Genomic DNA, 25,771 nt, shown 5'->3' with positions numbered 1-25,771 from the left:
CCAGGCGCGGGCATCGCAGCGTGATTCACTTAGAATTTGCGTGGAAATTTCCTCTCTCCCCTTCTTCCTCTTCCCTGGAGCCAGGCTCCATTTCTTCTTGTGATAGGCACTTTTTTCCTGAGGGAGAGGCAAACAGATGGTGAATGGCAGCCTCTTAATTTTAGTGTTATTTTGGACAGTCCGTGCAACCTCCTGAGATTTGTCTGTCAGTAAAATAATCGGTATGTAACTTTCTGTCTCCTGCTTGCAAAATCCTAGAAGTTCTTTCCATTTTGTGTATTAGCAGAAGCAAATGACAAGACTGTGTATGGGTGCTCATCCTGCTTCTAGCGACGGTCCTACAGCTCTACCTGCCAGTTTAAAAGTGTGCAGCCGGTGCCTTTGTATGTACAGTAAAGGGGAGGGAAAATACACTAGATAATTATCTTAAAATGCTTTGTTACTATACCAGAGAGGATTTAATTGTCCATGGCTTGTATGCTTCTGTCAGTGTGGTAATACTAAGTATGCTGTTCAGAGGAGAAGCAATTCTCTCCAGAGTGTATGTTAATGTGAGCAAAATCCACAGCTGGTTAAAGCTGTGGAAATTCTAGACCTGCAGATGTTGGCTTACTCCTGTCCAAAAGTTTTAGGAGTTAATTTTGGCCAGTCACATGTTTACTGAGCCTGTACAGGTTTCTAACTTGCTGTGTTTTAACTGCCTGTGTTTTGTTTTAGTTTTGAGATGTCTTGACTCGAACATCCCTGTACTTTGACTTCATATTCATGTAAACATGGTGTCTGGCACTAGGAGAAGAGCACACGTACTGAAAGATGAATATGTAGAGGAATGAAACTTTTTCTAGCCCCTTTCACTGCTTAAAAAGGAAAGAGAAAAAATAAAATACAGGCTTATGAAGAGCAGGGAATAAAACAGCCTTGTTTGACTCAAGAGTGTGAATTAGTTTCACATGGCCTTCAAATAGCCAAATGTACTGCTAGTTTCTTAGCACCTCTGTAATAATGTAGTGATCTAACTTGTGGTCTAGGATTCAGCTGTGCTGCACCTTAGGCTTTTGGAATTCTGCAATAGAGTTTCCATTTCATAAACAAGATGAACACATGTTTAGAAATGCTTGGCAGTTGAACTTGGCTGAATTGAAAACTAAGTTCATTTTAGGGGAAAAGATTGTTTTGGAAAGGGGGAGTACAGTGATAAAATGATGTATTCTTTTAACTTGCATGTTTCTTTAGATGCCTCTTTGTTAGCTTTTTAAAATTAGGGTGTTGGAGGATCCTAGCAGTTTTTCTTTTTATAGAGAAAAGGTGGTGAGTGTCTGTCAGGAATAGTGCTCTACTAGTTTCTTGGTGCTTCAGAAAGTTTAAGACCATCCTTAGAGTGCCAACTAAATAAAAAACTTGGGTTAAAAAGGCTGGTGAGAGAGCATACACAAGTACATGGCTTTTTATGTAATAACAATAATCTTTATGTAAAAGTACATGTTTTCCTTCATGGCTATTGTTCATAGAAGTTAGGATATTCTTTGTGAGCTAAATGTTTTTGAAATAGCTCTGACCAAGATCCTAAGTATGGGCCCTGAAGGCTTAACTCTGGCAACTATTGCTCAAAATCTCACCTACCTCTTTGAAATAAATGAGATTATTTCAAATAGACCACTTTGTAAGCACAGGTAACTGTTAAGTGGCTGATAACAGATTGCATCTTGGGTCTTGGTTGCTCTGGTAAGATGAGGCTGATCTATAGGCCTTAACACATGCTGGAAGGAAATTACTTGCTCAGCAAGATTGCTGGGGTCAAGGGTTCTTAAACTTTCACACGGTGAATAGTGCCTTAGGTTGTACAAAACACCTCTTGTCCCACTTGCAGTTATGCTGTATTGCTGAGATAACTTGAGTAAGTGCATATGTGAAAGACTGCATAACTTACCTTGCTTCAATGTCCTGAATGTTTTTTCTCTTTAAAGGTGTTCATGCTTTCTTTTTGGTTTTTTTTCAGTGTGTCTCTTTCTACCTGTTTAGTCCCCTTTTTATTGGATGGTAACAGTGTGAGGAGATGGAACTTTATCAATAGAGTCCCCATCCCTCTGGGCCGCCCTCTTCTATTTCTTGGAGAATAGTCTATGAATTTATTCTTTTCAGAAGGTTGGTTAACATTTGTTAACATTTTAACTACTGTAAATACTTTCCATACTTGGAAAATTAAGTATAGCAGCAAATGGTTTGGCGTGGCTTGAGCTGCTGCTCAGGCCTTCTGGTTCTTCCTGTAAGTAAATTGGGAGGGCAGTGCAAGTGTCTAGCAGGAAATATGAATATAACATATCTAAGTAAAAGCATGCATTAGACTGTTTGGATCAGTTAGGTGCATGTTTTTACCAGACTGGGATTTTTTTCTGTCACACCAGAAACTTTGACGTGCTTGGTTTTGTCAGATGGCATATTTCTTGTATGAGTTTGAAAAAGGAATCTTCATCGTCTTCTTATTTCAAAATTGTATTCAAGATTATACAGATTTAGTGAGTATTCATGATACATACTTTTGGCTTCTGGTTAGCTGTTATTAGACTGGCTGCATCAGCTCAAAGGGAAGATTAGTGTCTAAACTAGTGATTTCCACATAGTACTAAAATCAAGTAAGTTTTGTGGTGATATGTTTTATTTTCTTTCCTTCCACTTGGCTGTTCTGGGAACTTGACAACTTCAAGGTATTTCTAGTAGGAATCTATCATCATTTAAATGGAGCTGGCAAGTGTTTTCTAACCATGGATGTGCAAAATAAGGTATTCATAAATCTCAAGCATGTGCTTTAACAACTTGAGGAAGCCTGCATCCAGAGCTATCAAGACAATCACAGGCCAAGGGAATGACACTTCTTATCCTTTTCTGTGTATCCTGAAAACTATGTTTTTATTCTGGAGCAGAATATGTTAGTGTTGATTTCATAATGGTTAATCAGTTGTTAGTGTATTTTTATTGAGGTATTTCGTCTGTTGCTGGTTTTCAAATTGAGGAAAAATAGGTTGGGATCAGCATAAGGGAGATTTTTTAATCCTTTAGTCACTGAGTTAAAAATAAAGGTAGAGGTAGAGATCAAGCAAACGTACTACTGAACTTGGTGGAAAGGGAGCTTGGATCTTTGCTAAGGCTTTTTCTCTGATCAGTGCTGTCTGATTTTGATCCAGTTCTGTTCTCTTTCAAGGGAAAAATGGAAAACTTCATCTGTAGCTTTCTAACATACTGTGATCCCAGCATCTGTTTCTTCTATCTCACTGTTGTCTTGAGAGCAATAGATGCCCAATATGAAGTGGGTTTCAATTGACTACAAAATCAGATGTAAAGTAATTGTACTTCTGCATATCTTGGTTGAGAGATGGAGGGTCACTTGTTGTAGTGCAGGCTCTTGTACTGTCTGAGCTCCTTCCTGGGCTTTGAGTATTTTACTTTTCTCAGCTTAGCAGTCTTTCATTGCTGGCAGGTGATATTGCAGTATTTTGTATTTGATTGCAAGAATCAATTATTAGCACTAGAAATTTGGGGTGATGTTTTTGTGTTGTTGGGGTCTGATTTATTTTTGTTTTCTTTTTTCAAAACAAATGAAGTGAAAGAAACTGCAAAAATGGCAGCACACTTCTGTCTTCACTTCTAACGAGTTCTTCAAATTCAAAACAGAATCACATGAGCTTTGTAGGGATGGCCAAAAAATGTGATAGGCATGTGTACTGTGATTTTCAAGCAGTGCTTCGTCCCAGGTTTTACTTTGGGCCATTTTTAGGCCTTTTTTGTGGTTGAGTGCTTATGTTTCACGCTGCTGAGGCCTAATCTTTTCCTTGCTTAACAGAAGGGGCATTTATTTTTTCCTGGTGTGGATGTTCTTAAATGTTTTCTTCCAGATAAAATTTGATATGCAAAAGTAGTAACTAAAAGGGTGGCCAACTTAACCCTTGTAGAATAAAATACACTCCATTGGTAGACTTGTAACAATTTTTCAGGGTTTTTTTTTCAGGAGCACTGAATTCAACAGGTGAGATTTATTTGAAAGCAGGCTTCATGTTATATTTTGGTTTAGAGTCTCCTTCACCAGTATGGATTTAATGTGGATCCTGCTTGAATAGTGTATATTAATTTTAAATTGCAAGATACATGAGCTAAGACACCTCAAGTGTGAAATACTGTACTTGCAGGTGGAGTAGTTTTGTTATTTCTAAACCCGTCTCTTATTGCATGTTATAGTAAGTTGCTGTCCTAAAAAAAACAAATAGAGTTTGAGTGGAGGACTGGGAAGAGGTAATTATATTTGTGTGTGCTTTGGAGCTGCCTACCTGAAGAGTTTATGATAGAAGTTTTGATGAAGGTTATGTCCCAGATAGGTAAGCATGTGATGGCTGTTGTTCAGAGTTTGTTTTCTACAGCAGCCTAGAATTATAGAGAAACAGGATAGGGAAGAAGTCTGTAGCAATAATCACTAGATGTGGGGAGAAAGTATTCAGCTACTTTTTTGTCTTTCTCTGTCTTCTCTCCAGATATAATGAATTAAGATAGGTATGTGTAGCTATAGCTGTGCCTGTCAGTTAAAGACCTAGAGCTTCTCTGTGATCTGTAGATATTACCTTGGGCTGTTGGACATTCAAAAATAGAAACTATTCCCTGTCTTTGAATAGCTCCTGCTTCATGACATGTGACTTTTTTTTTTTATTGAATGAAACTAGAATTAGTCTTCAGTATCTCATTCATAAAATGTCTATCCCCTGAGAGCTCTTAAACTGGCATAAAAGGCCAAAACTTGCTAGGTCAAAATTTGTGTTTATAGGTCAGCATGCCCAATAGTTAATTTGAATGCATTTCCTTCAATCAGTGTGAACTGTAGGAGCTCCTAAACTCCTGAAGTTCTGTTAAACACACTGGTCTGAATTGAGAGAGGCCCAGTAGCATTAATCCAATTTGTCTAGTGACTTAATCTTACTGCCATTTATCATGTAACTGCTGCTCCTCTGAAGGAGCCTTCTTGCATGTGTTTCTGTTGATCATTTAGCATGCCTGAATCCCTTTTCCTAAGAAGGTAATCTTCCCTTTTATGAAACTTCATCCTAGGTTAAGGGTCAAGTAATTTATAACCGAGAAACCACGTTAGAGAAGTTAGAGCTTCCTCCCATCTTTGAAAGCTCCTTTGCTAATCCTTTCATTTAGTAAAGCATATATTTAACATATTAATGTGGTTTCACAGTTAGTGGCAAACTGGTTCTAGGACATAGGTGGTAAGTCTGAAACCAGAAGATGATCGCTGGTTTTCCTTTACATAACTGTTAGTGTACGTTGAAAATATGGAAGAACAGCTGGGAAGTTTAAGGAAATAGCAGTTCTTATATCAGGCTGTCTTCTGCACATGGGTAGTGTTATCTGACTGGATTACAGTTTCATTTGAATCTTGAGTAGTAGTTATAATTGTGAGCATGCTTCAAGGTATGTCCATTCTCATGTTTTCACCAGTGTAATGGCTCCCTCCTTTCACTGAGCCCTTTTAGAGACATTAATTTCTTAAATTTTTATGCTTATGCTCTCATTCTGATTTAACTTGAGGTTTGTGATTCTCTGGGGGTGGGGCAGGGGTATAACTTGTATGAGAACTATTCCTCTGGTTACTGTGGTATACATACATAGCACAGTGAAACTTGGTGAGAGCCAGCTGTGTTGTGTGACCATGTGACTCTGACAGTCAGAAGAAAACACCACACCTTGGGCAGAAACTGCTTAGAATTGGTTCTGTAGTATCTTTTCCTGGGAAACCAGCTATTTGCTTTTGACTTCAGTGTCTAAAAAGAGACCACTATACAGCCATCTTTATAAGGAAGCCTGCAGTGGCACATGGCTTTTATGCTTTGAGCACAGTTGTATAGAGTATAAGTAAAGTGAAGAGTCAGAAAACAGGCACTTTTGGAGTAAAATGTTTATTCTCTCTCTTGTAATTTTACCAGTTACCGTGAGGGTATTTTTTTTTAATTCTTTGCACGTTTGTATTAAACTATTGACCAGAGGTGCAGCAAAGTTTGTTTTCAAACTTATGTGATTTGGTGTAATGAGGTGAGAGGGAGGGTCAGGTTCCTTTTGGCGTTTGCAGTGCTGTAGTCATCTGCTTTTAACACATGAGCTACTTAGTACCAGCTGCTGTTTCTGCTGTATTCAGTGTGTGCCACCTCTGAAAGCCCGGTGCACGTAACTTCTACAGAGGGGCAGTGCAGCATCTTTTGATTGTACTGTTTTTTCCTGAGTCTTGTGATGGACTTATAGTATATGAAAGTATAAGGAAGGAGATAGACTCAGTGTCAGTCTGTGTTTTATTTGGGTTTTTCTTTTACTTTTCTTATTTACTAAATAGAAAATCAGATATTGAAGAGCATATTCTCAAAGCTGACAACAGCATAAATGTTTCTGAGGCATCCTTAATGTCTTCATTTTGTATTTTGTTTCTTCTGGTTTTAAAGGAACTTAAATCTATCACCCAGTTCTTTGTTCTCTTAAGGCAGTTGTTTGATTTTCTTATGGGTTTTGATTAGCTTGTGTCTCATATGGGCTTAGGCTTCTCCAAAGGAATTGCATTCAGCTGCTCTTGGTTGGTAAAACCTCAGACCTGTCTCTTAATATTAAAAAAAATCACAGCATTTAAAGGACATGTTGGGCAAGTGTATTTGCAGTCAACTTGAACTTCTATGCTTTTTATAGCATATATTTGTCACAGTCTGACAAATTGTTTGGGATTTCATTCAGCACTTCATATGTACCAAATGACTCCTTAAGTTCACTTGCCTGAGTTAATGCAGCTCTAGGTAGTGGAGGTAGCAGTAGAAGGAATTTATATAAATCTAATACTGCACATTCTGCTTAAATTTGTGGAAGCTGATGCTGTTATTTCTCATTGTTGTCCCCTTTTTTTTTTCCTAAGAAATTGCTTTATGTGTGTCTGTCTCTAAAGTTTGTTTACCACAGCATATAGATTATGTTCATGCAGTTCTCTGTGTTCTGTTCCTCACTGGGATAAAGGTGCTTCCCTCAATGCAGGTCTTGATCCTTGTCAGCTTTGTTTTTCAGTAACAAATCTGTATTTCCCTGAAAAGCAGAAGTAGGCAATTGTAATTTGGGTAGCAGATATGTGGGAATAGGTATTTATGATGTGGGTGAATATTGTGCAGAGCAACTGCCTTTCTGGATTTCTAGCAGGTATGGGGAGCATGTGTGATAAGATGGTTCTTTGACTCTCCAGAGTTTTTCTGTGCTTCTTGTTAAATTAATGGTTTGAAATAAATCTCATTTTTTAAATTACTGAATGGAAAGTAAAGTAAAATTCTAAGTATTCTGTGTAGAAGCCAAACCAGCTCCCAACTGGAATTTGTGTGACTGTAACATGGTAGATGTTTTTACCATTTTCTGCTGACTCCTATGTCAGTACATGTTATTGAAACAGCATCCTGCTCTTGTCTGAAGGAGATGAAGTCTTAAGCATAGTATTCTTACTTTCCATACAGAACTCCAAGCTGATCTCTTTATTCAGCTAATAGAACTGATAGCACATTGGATTTGTTTGCTTTGGCCCTTTAATTAGATCTACCTTTTATGTTACACAACTGTTTTATAAATTACTAAAAGAGAAACCTTATTGCCTTGAATTATTTGCTAGAGAATTACAGATTTTAGAGAAGCCTCATCCTTTGTCATTTTCAACATAAAACAAGGAATAAGCCACAGGCCTCATTTCCACCTACTTTCAGATAGTGCCACAAGTTTGAGCACAGGACATGTGCTGTATTTGGAATTGACTTTACCTCCCAGGTACACATCAAGAAAAAGCTGAAATGGTTCACTCATTTATTTTTTCCTTTGGGCTTTGCAATTAATAGCTACAGGGGCTAATGCTTTATTTACTTTTTCACTCTTGAAGAAGTGTAGGTACCTTGGTGTAACTAGTTTCTTTAAAGTGTAAGTGGGTTTATATGTACTAAACTTCTGTTGTATCTTTACAATTCCACTGTGCCTTGTGTATTTATATATTAAGACTTACATTGTGTAACAGCAGCGCTCAGGGTAGGGAATTGTTATAATAAAACTTACACTTTTGAAGCTAATATTGTAAATGTAGGCAATATTTTTATGTTCCAAACATGTTCTCTAGCCTCATTATCATCAATAGATCTATTCCATTGGGTAAAGTTTACTACTTAAATGTTTGTAGGATCACAGCCTTAATTTGTAGTGTTTTGGTTTTCTGCCTTGAGCACCACCTAAATGCAATGAAGTTGTAATGCATTTCTGTGTTGACTTAGGTTTAAAGTGGAAAGTATAGACAAGTTCATAGAATCACAGAATGGTTTGGTTTGGAAAGGACCTTAAAGATCATTTCACTCCAACACCCCTGCTACGGGCATGGACACCTTGCACTTTTCCAGGTTGCTTAAAGCTCTATCCAGCCTGGCCTTGAACACTTCCAGGCATGGGTCATCCACAGCATCTCTAGACAGCCTGTTCCAGTGCCTCACCACCCTCATAGTGATGAATTTTTTCCTAACATCTAATTTAAATCTACCCTCTTCCAGTTTAAAGCTTTTACCCCTAATCATATCACTTGACTTTCTGATAAGGGTCCCTCTCCATACTTCTTGTAGGCCCCCCATGGGATACTGGGAGGCTGCTGTCCAGATCTCACTGGAGCCTTCTCTTCCTGCAGGCTGAACAACCTCAACCTCATAGGAAATATACTGCAGAGCTCTGCTCATCTGTGGCCCTTCTCTGCACCTGCTGAAACAGTTTCCTCTCTTTATTATGCTGGGGATCCAGCATAATAAAGTTACTCAACCAATAATGTTCTGTCTCCCAGTTGTCCAGTGTTCATTCACCTGGGGCTTAAACTGACTTGCCTCTCCTGATTGTAGTGAGGGGTGAATGCTGCCACATTTTGCAGAAGTCAGGTTTGCTTTTCTCCACTTGTGACTAAAGATACTGAGTGGGAATGGCTGAGAGTGAATCTGGGGGTAGTGGCTGCTGTCTCACAAGTTTTAACATGAGGTTGAAGAGGCTGACCAAATCCTCCTTGTTCTCTGTATTTCTTGGTAGTTTCTCAAGGATTCTGAAGAATGATTTTAAGCCTGTGCAAGGATTTATTTTATTTGTATAGATTTTTTCTAATAGGCTGGATGATGAGTACAGACCTTTTTCTGACATATTTGCTCCCCTTCAGCTGTGAATGAAATACAGAATGTGAGTTTTCTAGAGCAATATGGAGAAGATTCCCTTTTTTTTGTTAAGGAAACATCACTGCTTCTTCCACTGTAGCCCCCCAGCCTTTTTCTTTTGAGAAGTGCTGGAGCATATCTCACTTAGTGGTAGGAGGTATGAAATAAAGCTTTGGATACATTTCTTCTTTACTCCTTCTCCTGTCTCAGGGATTTCTTGACTGACTAGTCATGATGTGAATTTTCCAGTGGTTAATAATTCCTGATGTTAATTTCTTTGTCAAAGAGTATGGGACATCTTCTGAAGAGCTGTTACTGTTCTGAAATATCTTATTGTTAGTCTGATAAGTAACTTTGGAGGATTGGGAAGACTGATACAAGAACTTCTGTGTGTAATTGTTGGTAGGGTACTCTACCTTACCAGGAATTTGCTCCAAGGGCTGGAGTACTTGTGGTGTCCTTGGTAATGTTTTTACTTTTTTTGGTGCATGTTTTTGTCTAAACTGACAATGGTTTAGACAGCAGCCCTATAATGTACTCTTATTCTCCTCCCTGATATATTTCTGATCTTTGAGGCTTGGTAGTTGGTTTGGTCTTTTCTTTCCCCCTCAGTTCAGGGCATCTTTTTTTCTTCCCGTGTGTGTATAAATATGAGCTTGTAAAACTACAACTCTTCATTTAACTGTATGATGTTTTTCTAGAAGTTCATCCATAACTTTTAATTCTAATTTAGAAAGAGAGCTGCAGGCTGAATAGGGGATGTTTACTTTTAGAGTTGATGTACATTGTTGAGAGGGGCTATAGTGAGCCCAGAAAGGCAGTACGTATAACTCATTTTAGCTTGTACTAGAGCGGATTTTATTATGAGGTCTTAGTTCCTGCAGTTGTATCTGGTGAAGTGCAGGGATAAAGATAACAGCTGCTTTGAATCAAAACTTTGTGTTGGAAGACTTTAAATCTAGCAGATGTGTATAAGAAGTAACAGTTTGCTAAAATTCTGTCTGCTGTTAGGGACATGCATCCTCAGGCTGCAGAAAAGACTTTGGGAAGCAGGAGGAGCTAATGGTTGGAGTACCTATGGGCATGCTATTGAAAATACTGAGCTGAACTTGCTAGAGCAGTGTGTGGAAGGCAGGCAAGAGACAGCAGGCATGCATTAAAATAACTTCATTGAGGATGAATGTGTTTCTCTGTGGAGTGGGACAATTATTGTGACAGGTGAAAGGTTCTGCATTGTTCAGCTTTGAATGTTTTGATGCCCAGCTTGATAAAGCACAGTGTAAAATAGAGTTGTTTTGCTTATTTTGATTTGAGAAGGAGGTTGAATATAGAACCCTAGAGATCCTTTCCAACTGGAATTATTCTGTGAATCTGTAGCCAAAACTTAACCATCCTCAACTTCATGAGTATGAAATTGTCCATGTTAGAGCTTGAAACTAAAAATCATTGATAAGCCTATAAACTCACATGAGGCTTAACAAGACCAAGTGCAAGGTGCAGCACGTAGGTTGGGGCAACCCCAGGTATCAGCACTGTCTGGGGGATGAACAGATGGAGAGCAGCCCCTCTGAGAAGCACTCGGGGGTACTGGTGGATCAGGGGCTGACCCTCATGCTGGGACATGACCCAGCAATGGCACTCACAGCCCAGAAAGCATCATGTAGTGACAATCAAACTGAGAGTAGGCTTGGCTTAGATATTAGAAAAAAATCATTACTGTGAGGCATTGGCACAGGTTGCTCAGGGAAGCTGTGGATGCCCCATGCCTAGAAGTACTCAAGGACAGGAGGGATGGAGCTCTGAGCAACCTGGTCTATTGCAAAAGGTGTTGCTGCTCATGGCAGGGGTGTTGGAACTAGATGATTTTTAAGGAACCTTCCAATCCAGGCCATTCTGTGATTGTGTTAATTGGCTTAAAGCAGATGTGGCTTCAGTGGAAGTGCAGGAAGGTTTATTTAAACTAAAAGATAATCCTTGATGTAAATACTGAAGCTTATGGATGTAATGCAGAATCCCTGAATCTCTTGCACTGACACAGGATGTTCATCTTCCTAAAGTTCAAGGTGGTTGCTTAAAACCTCAGTGATGAAATGCTCAAAAGGGAATGGGAAAATACCAGGCTTGCTAGTGATGTGCAATGGGATGGTGTGCAAAAAAAAAAAAAAAGGAAATGAGCGCTGATGGGATCCCTCAATGCTACAAAGTACCACACCTGAAATGTTTTTACACCAATACAGGCAGCATGAGGAACAAGCAAGACTAGCTCCAAGCTTTGGCCCAGTCCTAGAAATTTGATGTTGGCATAAGTGAAACATGGTGGGATGAGTCTTGTGATTAGTGTGCCCTGTTGGATAGTTGCAGGCTCTTTAGGGGGAATAGACAGGGCAGAAGAGGTGTGGGGAGGATGAGTGGGGTTTGGGGATGAGGGTGGCATTTTTTTTTAATGGCAGGGATAAATAGAATCTGTGGAGTGCACAGTTGTCAATGGCACATTCAAGAAGCATTTTCACAATGCTCTCAGGCACATGGTGTGACTTGAGGTGTCCTGTGCTGGGCCAGGAGTTGGACTCAATGATCCTGACGGTTCCCTTCCAACTCAGCTTATTCTATGATTCTATCAACTTTTCCATACACTGTCCATGGTACTGCAGTTGCAGACATTACCCTTCCACAGCTGTAGTCAGGCTGAGAGTGTGTTGGAATAAAAGTGATTTAGTATTGAAGTTGGGCTGGATTGTATGTCTGTGGGATGGTTGTGGCTGTTTTAATTCCAGTCTCCCTTGTAAGGTTTTTGTTGTTTGTCCTTCAGGTTAAGTACTTCTGTCCAAAGCCCCAGGAATAGCAACAAGGCTGTATTTGGTTAAATGTTTGTTTCTGTAGTTGTGTCTATGTAGAAAGCTGGAGAAACATACTTTACTTCTATTGGTTAAAAAGCACAGTTTTGATAATCCAGAGTAATTTCTCCAATTTGTAACTGCAAATGCACTATGATTTATCTTAGGGCAGAATTTAGTCTAAGACTAGGTAGCTTCAGTGTGATGATCAGGACTATGAATAGAGCCCCTAAAGAAAGATAAAATTAGGTGTTGAACATTGTGATGGTGTTTCATATCTTCTGCAGAGTCTCTTGGGAGAATGAAGGAAAATCTGGTCCTAGCAATTAGCTTCATCTTTGCATTGTACCAATAGGTAATGTCCTTTACACTAGTTATTCTAGATTTTGCAGGTATTCTTTCTCAGGCTTGGGAATTTTGTTTGAGTAATTAGAAAAGTGTTTTTAAACTAACTCATTATTATCTTAGTCTTGCTCTTAGATTAAATCTGAAGGACGTGTATTTTTTTCAGCCTATTAGGGCTTGTATTTCCTTTAAAAGCAAAGCACTGGACAGTAATTATCACTCTTGACTCTTAAGACTTGTGAGAGTTTAATGGCACTTGCAAAATACAGCTACTTAGGGATTGATAAATGAATACATGTGTTTGTAAACCTTTATAGAATGCTGTAAAAGAAGCGTTTGAGTGAGCTTTTTGTGTGTCTAGTACTACTCTTTGTTTCTTTGTCAGTCAGGGAAGTTTAGCAGGTGTAATGCAAATAATCATACACTAATTCTGGCCTGGAGGAATGCAAAGGTACTTCATTCTTTCTGCTGACCTTTTTTCTTGGTTTCTCCCCACAGGTGGTAACGTAGTTGGTTAAGGGCAGTCTGTGGGCTACTGTGGGTGCTGGCTACCTGGGCTGACAGGTGTAGTGAGTAGTTTACGTGTGTGCTGTGCTGCAGAAGTGGTGTTCTGCAACTCAGTGTTCCACTGAAATACTCCAAACCATGAGCTGCTTGCTCACTCCTCCCTCCCCCTACAGCAGCCTGGGGAGGTGAAATGGAGGCAGAAAGGTCAAGACCACGTATTGAGGTAAGAATTTACTGGAAACAGCAATGAGATAAGGCATGGAACAGTAACAGCAGCAATACAAATGACAGAGGGTGCAGGAAAGAGGTGAATGATGCACAAGTGATTGTTCATCCCAGGAAACCCCTGACAACACCTGACTTCCCTCCACCATACTGTGTGACCCAAAAGGGATGGATTCTCCCATCCCTGGAAAATGGCCTGGAATAACCTCTGTGTCATAGCAGTGCCCCCTTCCTAACTACTGTAAAAACTAACCCTGACTGGGACCAAATTTGAGTTGGGTCTAGGTGCCAGCTGGAAGGTCAGAATGCTAGAACATTGAGTGGCTACTGGAGATGTAGTGCTCTGCAAACAAAATTTTGGTGTTCTATTCTAAGAGCAGAGGTGATGAAGGACAAGCTCTTTATCTAAGTATATGATTTTTTTAATCCTTTTTTTTTTTTCTTGGAACTGTTGAACATAAAAAGGTGTTTTCTGTTGTGGGTTGTTTCCCTCCTATATAATTTCAGTGAATTATATCTGCATTTTAACTGCTGCTAGATATATTGAAAATAAAATTTAAATAATATTGTCTTTGTCTAAAAATGCAAGTGTAACATTTGTAACAAGTGAAAGCTTTTTTGAAAGATGGGGCAAGGCCACTTATATTTGTTCAATTCTACATCATAGTAGTTTTGTAGATAATTAGTATAAGAAAACAATTCTGAAAGACAAAATGGCTTTTAAAGGTTGATGGAAGTTGAGAAGCAGATCCTATATGTTTTGTGGAGAACAGTAAACTTTTCAGTTTAAGCTGTTCTAAGTTAATTTTTTTCTGTGCAAAGTGCATAGTGATAAGGAATTCTAACAATATGCCACTGCAGTTCTGCCTAAAATACTTACTTACATGTAATGAATTTTGCCACCTATACCCTGAATTTGTGTTGATCTGGGAGAAAAGAACAAATGAGATTTGTAAACACGTTTAAATAGGAAGCAGAAGTATTTGAGATGTTCAGCAATGATAATGGTGCCTATTACAGACACTGTGGAATGACTGTTTAATAGATACTTCAGGGATTTTTTGATCCCTTTTAAGCTGATGCAAGATGCTTATTTTACTGCTCAGTTGTATGCTGAGGGCTCTGGTTTTTTCCTTTTACCTTGTCTGAAAAGACTTTGCTGTAGTGGATGACTTACAATGTGTATGTTCCAAGAGTATTCTAGAGCTCTGTTACCCCTACCATCCCCTAAGTGTAGCTATTGGTTTTCTCTGCCATAATGTAGTTGATTTTGATCTATGTACTTTCCAAATAACAATGTTTCTCCTTTTGTTGTTTACTGAGAATATCAAGGTAAATTACTATTAATTTTTGTGCACACTCTGAGATAAATTTATCTTCAACAGTGATAAAAATTTGGGAAGTAGCTTTGTATCAAGTGCTGAATATAAGTTATAAATAGGACCTTTAATATATCAGTCAGTAATTACTGAATTTTTAAAATGTCAGACTTTGTCATCCCGTTCCCCTGTCCAAAATGAAGGCTGCAGAAGTATCATCTTGTTGGGTGCAGAGATAGTACCTTGTGTTAGACCAATAAACTAGTTCATTATATGCATTGGTTTAATAAAAGAAGCAATCTCAATGTAGAAACTCTATGGCTTTTTTAGAGTAGGATGAATGTAGGAGTGTATGCAAGGCACAAGGGTGACTTCTTCATCTTAGGCAGTTTCAGGACTCTGCAGAAGTGTGCAGTGCTAGGAGGAGACAAGTTTTCTCCATGTTCATGCTCATCTTCTCTTGTGGCTGTCCTTGATCTCTGTCCTGCTGAAGGAAAACTGCTGTGGGCACATGCTTTGCCTTTGGTATCTCTGTCTTCAGGGTGTAGCAAAGTGGCTTGTGACTTCATGTCAAAAACCTTAATTCTGCATAGTGATGTGCTATTTTATATGCTGTCTGTGCATTTAATCTAGAGGGAATATTCTGTGTGCTTTAACATTCTTAGTCTTGTATATAGCTATGTTTTTTAAAACAACTTGTGTGACTATTAATGCTCTTTTAAAAGTGTTCAGAAAAATTTTTAGGCTATCATAGAAACTGTTTTCATATGAAAGTTGAAAAACTAAACTGTGTAATTTTCATTGAAAGATGGTTACTGGGAACGTAGTTCTTTACCTTGTGACTCCTTGTGGAGGAGAAATAATGTAAATTCTGTGTGTGGTTGGTTTGGAGCTCTTGCCTTACATAGAAGCAGCTAACCTGGCAGCTGTTGTAATCTGTTACCCTAAGGAATGGGGCAGTGGGAAGCATGTCCTTGCCACTGACTGATGTCAGCCTGCTTTCCTCTGCCTGGGAGAGCATGTTACTTTTCTATTGCTCTATAACTGGATTTCTTCTCTGCACTACCTACTCCACCCAAGGAGCATTTCCTTCCACAAGGTCAGGGAATTCAGTTGCTCATGTTCCAGCAGTAGCAAGAATATTTCATCCCTTTCCAAAGGCTCGCTGTTTGTATAAGAGGTGGGAATTTAACTGACTGACATTCTAGTGTGAATTTGGGAACAGTGATGTAGTTGAAACCTACAAAACTAGATATTAATAAACAGAATGGAAACAAAATGGCTGGAGAGCACTGCAAAACCAAAGGTGCTTTTATTCACCCTGACTCTTCATTTTTGACTGTCTACAGGTACAGTAATGCTTTATAGGCAGTCTCAGCTACCAGCATTTCTCCATGTGTGTTATGTCATCAGTGTAAACTCTTGACAGTATCTGATTTACCTATCTGTATGCACAGTACTGATCATGAGCCTTTTTTGTTACAGTAGGCAATGATTAAACACTAACCTCTTCCAAAGATAAGTGTCCTATCTTAAAAAGTGGATAAAAATCTGTAATTTTATTAAATCAGAGGAGCAGAAGATACTATATGTGATTACTGTATGGGTCTGGCCCATCATGCAGATGGGTATTAAAAGAACTTGGAATGTGTAAACTGTTCCTTGTCAGGAGGCAGATACCCTGGGTGCCATATCCCTGAATAATATGATATTCCCCTGCTGTCTCTCTTAAATCCTCAGAAAAAATGTTGAGCAATATCTTTGTATAACTCAGGGAGTAAATCTAATGCTTTCATTTTGAAAGTGGACATTGCTGTTGGGGACAGTGGCAACCACTCCACTCTGATGTAGGAACAGTAATATGGGTTTTCAGGTCTCTCTTTGAAACAATTACTATTCAGCACCTTGCAGATGAAGACTAAACCACACAAAGTTTCTATTATAGGTCTGGAATCACGCACACTAGCCCACACAAAAGTAGCAGTGCAGTATGACCCATTGTTTTTTCTTATTTCTGCACACGCATTTCAGATGGAGTATCTGTGTCTTTAAGACTAATTTTGAAAGACTTTCTCATCGAATTAGGCTCTGTGCTTAGCTGTTTTCCTAAAGTATATTTCATGTCAGATACAGCCAGTATCTGTCCTGTACTAAGTATCCATAGTAAGCATAAAAGTAAAAACCACACATTTGTATTTCATTCTGATTCACTATTACTTGTCTTCCTGATGCCAAGATCCTAGAAATTCTGAACAGTAAAACAGAGTGAGTGGGTCATTTTTCTTGTAGAATGCACTGCTGAACTGATTTAGGTTTATTTGCATATTAATTTTTCAAATACCTTTATTAGCAGGGGTTTATGGCTGTTTATAACAGCTATGTAGGTTAGCTATTTTCCCTTTCAAAATCAGATTTGCAAATTATTTTCCTCCAAACTGAGTGTGAGTTGCTTTTTTAGAGAATCTGGTTTTAGAATATGTGTGAGTAATGCGGTAGTTATATTCAAGACTCAAATATCATAAATCTTACTAAGTGGAATGTCTTAATGAAAAGAGAATGATATTGTCAGAAGAGTAGTCAGAAATTGTTGAGTTCTGAAAACCAAAGCACAAGAGTCAATAGCAGCACATCTCAAACATGTGGTCATAGCAAGGAAAAGAATGTTGTTTTGCTGCTCACCGGATTCTGTTCTCAGGGGTCTTGTACACCAGTCTGGACACACTGAACAAATCTGTCCTGAGCAGCTGTAGTCCTTGGCCCGGGTTGCTGGAAGAATAAGGAGAAGTAAGGGTGCAGACACCTCTAGGTCCTGATTTGCCACAGTTCAGGAGTTAGGGATCCTAAATTGATGTTTGTGATTGATTATATGGCTGCTTTTAGAGTTAGGCTTGTTTGGAATCCATTGCTCTTTGAAATTGCTCTTTGGTTCTTATGACTTTTTAAATAAAACACCATGTACATTTTGTTTCTTAAAGAAGTCCCTGCAGCTTGTACCCTTATGTCTTTGAGGTCTGCTTTGATATGTTTTTGTATGGGTTCACCTTCTCTATAGAAAATGCTAGGAAAGCCTTCCTGAGCCTGTAGAGGCCTCTTCCATGACCACCGTCTTTAAAGAGAAAGGATTGTTCTGCTGAAAGAACAATCAGTGGATTGCAATGCTGATCAATGAATAGAGTATGTTCTTTCTGTATTTAATGTTCTAGACCTACTGCCTTGAGACTTCTAGAATCTCTGTTCCTGCCCTTTTATCTAGAGAGGACTGTGAAGCTTTTGGGACTGTTCAGTCCTGGGAACTTTTGGTGATTATCATGGTGCCGGCCATGCAGAGTCTGGCACTGTAACAGACCACAATAAGCAGAGCTTTTCAGTTGTCCCTGAGAGTGTGTAGCCAATATAGATGTACAGCCCAAAAAACTCTTTTCCTGACACTCCCATCTCTGGCCCCAAACAAAAAATGCTTGCACTGTTACTGATGCAAGACAACTTTCTACTTGTGTTTCTCCCCATAGTGAGAAAAAGGGCCATGATAATCAAGTCAAGGATTTTCAGTGAAAGCTACAGCTTTTCAGGAAGTCATGATGGCATACTAAGTTCCCCCCCCTCCTTGTTTTTTTTTGTGCTTCCATGATCTTTTAACCATACTAGGTTGGATGGTGTGAAGTGTTAGTGGGGAAAACTACCTTTCACAAAGGCAAGGATCTCAGCTGCTGTGGGAGGCTACAAAGCAAACTCATTCAGCTTGTTTTGTAGAAAGGTAAGACATATTTTACAAATGCTTTCAGGTTTTACTGAGATCTAAACATTCAGCCTCCTAAGTCTATTTTCATTGATCTCTAATTCAATTCAGGAATGAGTGTTAGATTTTCCAGGAATGGAGCAAATTTGCCAATATATTCTGAAAGCTAATCCTGAATATAAGGAATGTGACACTTAACAGTGTTATGAGTTTTCTTGTGTAGTTTCAAGCATTGCTTGTTTCAATAGCAACCTAATCCACAGATAATATTGTGTTCTTACAACTTCTCCTTACCTCTTGAAATCTTGCATAGTCTCCTATTTCAGGGAAAATCTGGGTGTTTTCTTGTGAGGTGGTGTTACTACAGTCATCTCAGCTTTGTTAGCACCAGCCCTGTGAATTCCTCTTCTGCAAGCCAGGTTCTGTACACATAATGTATCATGTCTAGAGCAATGATTGAGTATAATGGGCCTTGTTTAGGAATGAGTGATCCTTCTGTAAAACAAACTGTGCAAGGAAGTGTCGCTATTGGACACAAAGGAACACACGCTCACACCGTTCTCAAGGTGAACGAGAGAAAAAGGCCGTTTATTTTCTGACTCCAACATTTATAGTTTTCCAAAAGTGACAGTGGATTGGAGGGTGACAGTGGCACCTCTCCAATGCCACTGGTTAAACCAACAGTCCATCAACTCTCTCCTCCTCCATAGAGGAATGCAAAACAATAAGTTATTTACAGAAAGTGTGTGAGAAAATTCACTACAAGAATGTCAACATCAGAAGGCTTAGAGAATCTTAAAAACTCAGGGTGACATCTCACCCTTTTTCCATTTAAAAAGAAAAAGAAAAGAAAATGAACAATGTAAAAAGGAAAACATGAACAATGCTCAGTGTCCACTTGCGGATGAATCATCAGAACGATCACTCCCGTCATCTGCATCTGAGTCATCACTCAATGATCTGCCCGCTTGATCCCTTTCAGGTTGGTCACGGTCTCCGTCTTGCTCATTGGCTGGGTTCTGCCTCTGCGGTCGCAGGTCAGGGCGAACACATTTCGAAGGTACCCAGCGTACCCCAGTATCTGTGGATACACAAGCATACCCGCGCCCCGAAGCGATAAGGTCGTAGGGACCTTCCCACTGTTTGGTGACTAAATTCCGCACCCGAACCTTCGCTCGAGGCTGATGTGCCTCGTCCGCAGCCTGCAATGAGAGATGGTGATTCAAAATGACAGGGTTATTCGAGTTCTGTGGCACAGTGAGATGATTGATTGTGTACAAAGCTTTTGCCAACCGACTGTGCGGGGTTTCACCCTGCATTCCCCGTTTTTGTTTTTGAAGAACCCGCTTCAGAGTACCATGAGCGCGTTCTACAATAGCTTGACCAGTCGGAGAATGAGGGATCCCGAACTTGTGCGAAACACCCCACAACCGCAGGAACTGCCGCACCTTTTGGGATGCGTAAGCAGGACCATTGTCGGTTTTCACCGCAGAAGGTATGCCCAAAACGGCAAAGGCCTGCCTCCAGTGGGCAAGGACATCGCGGGCCTTCTCCCCAGTGTGAGCCGAAGCCCACATCGCAGAGGAGAACGTGTCCACAGTGACATGCACATACTTGAGCCGGCCAAACTCGGCAACCAGGGTGACATCGGTCTGCCAAAGCTCCAAGGCCCTAAGGCCTCTGGGGTTCACCCCTGCCGGCAAAGGCGGGGCAAGTGCATGGCAGTCATCACATGACTCAACAATGTCACGAGCCTCAGTTGGCGTCAGCTGAAACTGCTTCTGCAGGGTATGTGCATTTTGGTGGAAAAACCCATGCGATGCCTTGGCCTGCGCGAGTGTATCAGGCTGAGGCGCTACCCACGCTGGGTTAGCCAGCTTGTCAGCCCTCGCGTTACCTTCCACTATAAAGCCCGGCAAAGTGGTGTGACTCCTCACATGCAGAATATAGAATGGATGAACCCGGGCCTGAATGGCACACCACAAGGTCTTCAGTAAGTGAAACAAGGCAGGATTACTGACCTCCTTCAAGACCGAATGACCCAACCGCTGTGCGATATCAGCCACATAGGCGGAATCCGTGACCAAGTTGAAAGGCTCCTGAGAGAATCTTTCAAATGCCATGACAGCAGCCCTCAGTTCAACCAACTGGGCTGACCCATCCTGGCGGCCTTCCAGAACCTGCCACTCAGATCCATCCCTCCAGGTAACAATGGCCTTCCCAGTCCTCCCTGAACCATCAGTGAAGACAGTGGGTCCTTGCACGGGTTCCTGGCTATTTTTGGGCCGCAAAGAGATTTTTGTGGATTTTGCCATATGCAGTAGCCTATGGCTGGGCAGATGATAAGTGATCTGCCCGGAGAAATTTTCCAGAGCACTCTGCAGGGACACACTGTTTGCAAAGCTCCAGTCAAAATCCTCCCGTTGCACCGGGAGTATGATCTTTGCGGGATCCGCACCCATCAATTGCAAACACCGTTGCCGGCATTTGATTATCAAGCGAGCGATCAATTCAAACAACGCAGTTGCCGTCTTCTGCGGCTGATGGGGCAGGAAAACCCATTCCAAAATGTGCAAAGAATCAGACCAATTGTCACTCCACTGGCCAATGATACCTGTGGGATACGAATCTGGAGTGGTGATGAACACAGTGACATCAACGGAGGGATCAATGCGATAAACTTGGCAAGCCGAAACAGCTCGCTGAACCACCTCCAACGCCTTATGCGCCTCAGGGGTCAGTGTGCGAGGTGATTTTAGATCACCGTCTCCTTTCAACAAATCATACAGAGGAGACAGCTGCGCATCGGTTACTCCCAAATATGGACGCAACCAAGTGATGACACCCACCAATTTCTGAACATCATTCAGTGTCCTCACAGGATGCACAAATTGCACCTCCTGGTGACGGATGGTCCGTTCCAGAATTTTGACCCCCAAATACTTCCAAGGTGGTTGCTGTTGGACCTTCTCCGGAGCCACCTGCAGTCCCTGAGCATGCAAAGCATCAAGCAACCGAGGCTGAATCCTCAGCAGCTCATCCTGGGTGGACGCGGCCACCAAAATGTCGTCCATATAATGATACAGACGCGCATCAGGAAACTGCCTGCGAACTCCAGACAAGGCACGGGCCACATACCACTGGCATATGGCCGGAGAATTGCGCATGCCCTGAGGCAATGTCCTCCATTGATACCTCTGTGCAGGCTCAGCCTCGTTAATTGCTGGCACTGAGAAGGCAAACTTCGGTCTGTCATCGGGATGCAAAGGAATCGTAAAGAAACAATCCTTCAGATCCACAATGAGGACCGGCCAGTCTGCAGGAAGCATGGTAGGCGATGGCACGCCCGCCTGCAATGTTCCCATGCTTTCCATCACGGCATTAACCTTTCGGAGGTCTTGCAACAACCTCCATTTCCCAGACTTCTTTTTGATGCAGAAGACAGGGGTGTTCCAGGGGCTGGTGGAAGGCTCCAGATGACCCTGGTCCAACTGCTCCTGCACCAGATTCCGAAGGGCATTCAACTTCTCTTGAGGGAGGGGCCACTGCTTTTCCCATACAGGTTTGTCAACCAGCCACCGTATAGGAGGCGTCGGACACTCTGCGCCCTTCACTGCAGTGGCCCCCATCAAAAATCCGTCCCAATGCGCACCCCCCAAGCAGACAGAACATCCCTCCCCCAAAGGTTGGCAGGAGTAGAAGTAACATGAGGCCTAACCCAGGCCACCTGTCCCTCTGGGTTCGTGACCAACACAGGCCGTTGGCTCACATAACATTGCGCCGTCCCTCCCAGGCCAGCGACAGATGTCCCCACCGGATCCAAGGGCCACTCTGAGGGCCAGGTCACAAGGGAGAGAACCGTGACATCCGCACCGCTGTCGAGAAGCCCACGGACGCGGACTTCTGGCGGCGTTGCACCAGGAACAGACAGGGTGCACAGCATCTCGGGACGGTCCTTGGTCAGGACAGCAGTCCAGTGAACTTGAGGTGGCCCAGTGGAGCCAAAACCACCAGCTCCACGCGACTGATCAGCTGACCTGCAAACAGAGGACTTGAAAGGCACAAGTTGAGCAAGCCGCGTCCCTTTCGGGATTGTCACGGGGGGGGTGGGTGTGGAGACCATGGCACAAATCTGCCCCGTGAAATCTGCATCGATGAGCCCCAGGTGCACAATGATGCCCTGAAGGGTGGCACTAGACCTCCCCATAAGGAGAGCACTCATGCCCCCACCCAAGGGACCAAAGGCATCCAGGGGAACCTTGCATATCTGAGAAGACTCTAACACAACTGTTGCTGCGGTGCAGACATCCACTCCTGCTGATCCACGGGTGCTGGCTGCAAGCCGGTAAAGGAGACCTCCATCGGCACCGGGGTCTGGAGAGAAGCTTGTGTCCGCACGCGTCCCCCCTGCGCACTCCACTTGCCGTTTCCCGAGCCTGGCAAAGCTTGGCCATTAGCATGAACAGTCGCCTTGCACACATCAGACATATGATTCGGCCTACCACACCGACCACACAAGAACATGGGGAACTTCACCTTCTGCACTTTCTTCCCCTGCTTCTTGCCAGCCTGTGCACTCCCCCGCTGCGGCCGCTTGCCCTGCGGCGCCGCCCAAACCGGCTGCACAGTGGCAGCCACGGCAGCCAACTTCCGATCCTGGGGGACAATGTCCGCACAGGCCTCCGCCATCTCAGAGACCGTAGGATCACCAGGCAGAGCCACTATGACTTTCCTACAAGCAGCATTGCAATTGCACTTGATAAGGTTCGTAATCGTAACGCTCCTTGCCACAGGATCAGGCACCTGCCTCTCCACAGATGCAATCAGCCTTTCTGCAAACGTCATGAAAGGCTCGTCATCCCCCTGGACAATGGTCGGGAACGGCTGCCTCGGAGCAGCCATTTCCAGGGTCTGAACAATTGCAGCCATGCCCAGCGAGTGGCATTGTTTAAGCACAAGGGGATCAAATCCAACCTGCCCTTGAACATTCTCATAAGGCCCTGTTCCCAGCAGCATGTCAGCGACAACCAAACGCCTGGGGTCCTGCGGACCCAGCGTAGCATTCTGCAACACCGCGTGGGCCGCCAACCGAGCCCACTTGGTCTCAAAAACACCATACTGCACAGGGTCAAAAAGAGAACGTGCCACACGACGGAGATCGTAAGGCGTGAGCCTGTCTGAATCAACCCTCCGGAGAGTCCGCATAACCTCAGCGGACCCCAAACCATGCTGAGCAACTGCCTCACGGAGCTCCTTCTCCAGCTTATACGAAAGGGGTTCATAGGTGTTATGAGCAACACCCCTGAGCACAGGGAAAACCTGAGGATCCCCTGGCAAAGCCACCGCACCTGACGCTCCCTGGTCCTCAGGCCCAACAGGGGCAAAAGACGAAAGTCGCCTGGGAGCCAGGCCAACACCACTCGGCCCTGGGCCCCCCGCAGCACCGGCAGAGCCAAAAGAGCCCGCCCCGCGACCCTGCAGGTGCCGCGAGGAAACAGGCTCATTCATCTTGTCAGTCTTGATTTTCGCCTCTGGCCAAAAACGTTCGGGATGCCTGGGACGCACGGTCACCTGACAGGCAGGAAGCGTCCACAAATTCGACGAGGAAGTGCCGTGGCCCCAGGCACCCACCGGCCTCCCGCTGGCCGTGTCAACAGGTGCGCTAAAGGTAAACACCCCAGCGCCCTGTCGTGTTACAGCTCCAGCAGGGGGCGCCCCGGTGGACGCAGGTACCGTCCCGGCCCGCAAATCCGGCGCGGGCCGGGACGAGACCGGCGCGGGGCCCCCGGCCCCCGACACAGGGGAGGAACGGGACGCCGAAAGAGACGCAGTCCGCACAGCTGCGTCGCTGCGGGATGGCACCAGGGAGCCCGGCAAGCCCCCTATGAGGGTCCGTCCCAAACCACAAGACTGCCCAGCGGGTACCGCCCCCACCGAGCAGAGAGGGGCGGGCTGCCCGCCCACCGGAGCGGGGCCGGACAGAACGCCGACCGACGCCCCGCCCCCGGCTGCGTCCACCGACTGCACACGCCCAGCGGGCTGCGCCGGCCCAGGGGCAGGTGACATCCCGCCCCCGGGTGCTTCCACCGACTGCGCATGCCCAGCAGGCTGCGCAGGCCCAGGGACGGGCGAAGTCGCCCCCCCCGCCGATGAGCCCGGCCCGGAGGTGGGCGACCCCGCCCCCGCCGTGGCCAGGGGGAACTTCGTGGAAACACCGCAATTCGGACACCAGGTCGTCACCGAACCAGACTCAAGCCGAGGCGGAGGCTGGCCCTCAAGAACCGGAAAGGCACAAAGAAAAGGCAACCCGTCCCCCACCCCACCGCCCATGCCGGGCGAAGCAGGACGAGGACGGCCCGCCGAATCCACAGAGCCCGCAGAAAGCCACGGGGCTCCGCCCCCCAGCACACCGTCCGGGGGCGGGGAGGGGGACTCCACATCGGACAAAAATTCAAACTCCCCCTCCTCCACGTCCGAGGCAGAAGAGCTTCCCCGGGAGCTCCGAGGGGTACATGAGCCAGACCCCTCCCAAAGCTCCACACATTTCTTCCACTGCACCAGCAGCGGTCCCGCATCTAGCGTGCAATCGTCAAAAAGGGCCTCCATGAGGCAGGTCCCCACACGAGACCACTCCTCCCTGGAGAACACCCTCTCAGGACCCGAAAGAAACCCTCGCTTCCGGGCCCACAGAAACAACCTCTCAAAGTCATCCCAGGAAACAGAAATCTGTTTCCACTCCAGGACCCCCCTCCAAAGATCCAAAAGGAGGAGATCCTCCTCAAAACCCACAGCGCTCGCCATTACCCCAAGAACCGCAGGCAAAGCACCAAAGAGAGGGGGGGGGAAAACCTCACCGCAATCTGCTGCAATACACACGTCAGGGTCACCAAATGTCGCTATTGGACACAAAGGAACACACGCTCACACCGTTCTCAAGGTGAACGAGAGAAAAAGGCCGTTTATTTTCTGACTCCAACATTTATAGTTTTCCAAAAGTGACAGTGGATTGGAGGGTGACAGTGGCACCTCTCCAATGCCACTGGTTAAACCAACAGTCCATCAACTCTCTCCTCCTCCATAGAGGAATGCAAAACAATAAGTTATTTACAGAAAGTGTGTGAGAAAATTCACTACAAGAATGTCAACATCAGAAGGCTTAGAGAATCTTAAAAACTCAGGGTGACAAGGAAGCTTTCAGTTTGGGGTAATCTGCCAGACTTTGAAGGTTTTATGTTGCTGTTTCACAGTAGAGGTGCCTCGTGGAGGGGGCAAGGAAAAGACTTCATGTTGATTCAAGAGGCCAATTATCTGGGGGGGCTAACAGTAGCCTCTTAAAACAAAATTCTTGTATATTGACCTCTTTTGCTGAAATTCTTTGATACTGGCCAGCAAGATTATCTTGTAAATCAAAAGTTTTGGAACACATTGAATTAATTCTTGGAACCATGCCTCTGGGCTGTGATTGATTTGGAGTTTCTTCTTCCCCAGGAAGTGATTTAGGCTTTTCTCTGGCTCCTTTGATAGGGCCAGATTTGTGAAGATGAGTAGATGCTTGTGTGCTGTTGTATGAAGGCCTATCTAGGGACTTGTCTC

General features: G+C 43.5%; 1 protein-coding gene across 5 annotated transcripts in view; it reads left to right on the top strand.

Annotated features, from left to right (window-relative positions):
- CNOT4 (CCR4-NOT transcription complex subunit 4) overlaps positions 1–25,771 on the top strand; it is an 82,750-nt gene that overhangs the window by 747 nt on the left and 56,232 nt on the right. The gene's annotated exons all lie outside the window — the stretch shown is intronic.

This window comes from Molothrus aeneus, chromosome 5, assembly GCF_037042795.1.
Source record: "Molothrus aeneus isolate 106 chromosome 5, BPBGC_Maene_1.0, whole genome shotgun sequence".
Lineage (NCBI taxonomy): Eukaryota > Metazoa > Chordata > Aves > Passeriformes > Icteridae > Molothrus > Molothrus aeneus.
Note: the sequence above shows the minus strand (reverse complement) of the source record. Positions and strands in the feature narration are given on the sequence as shown.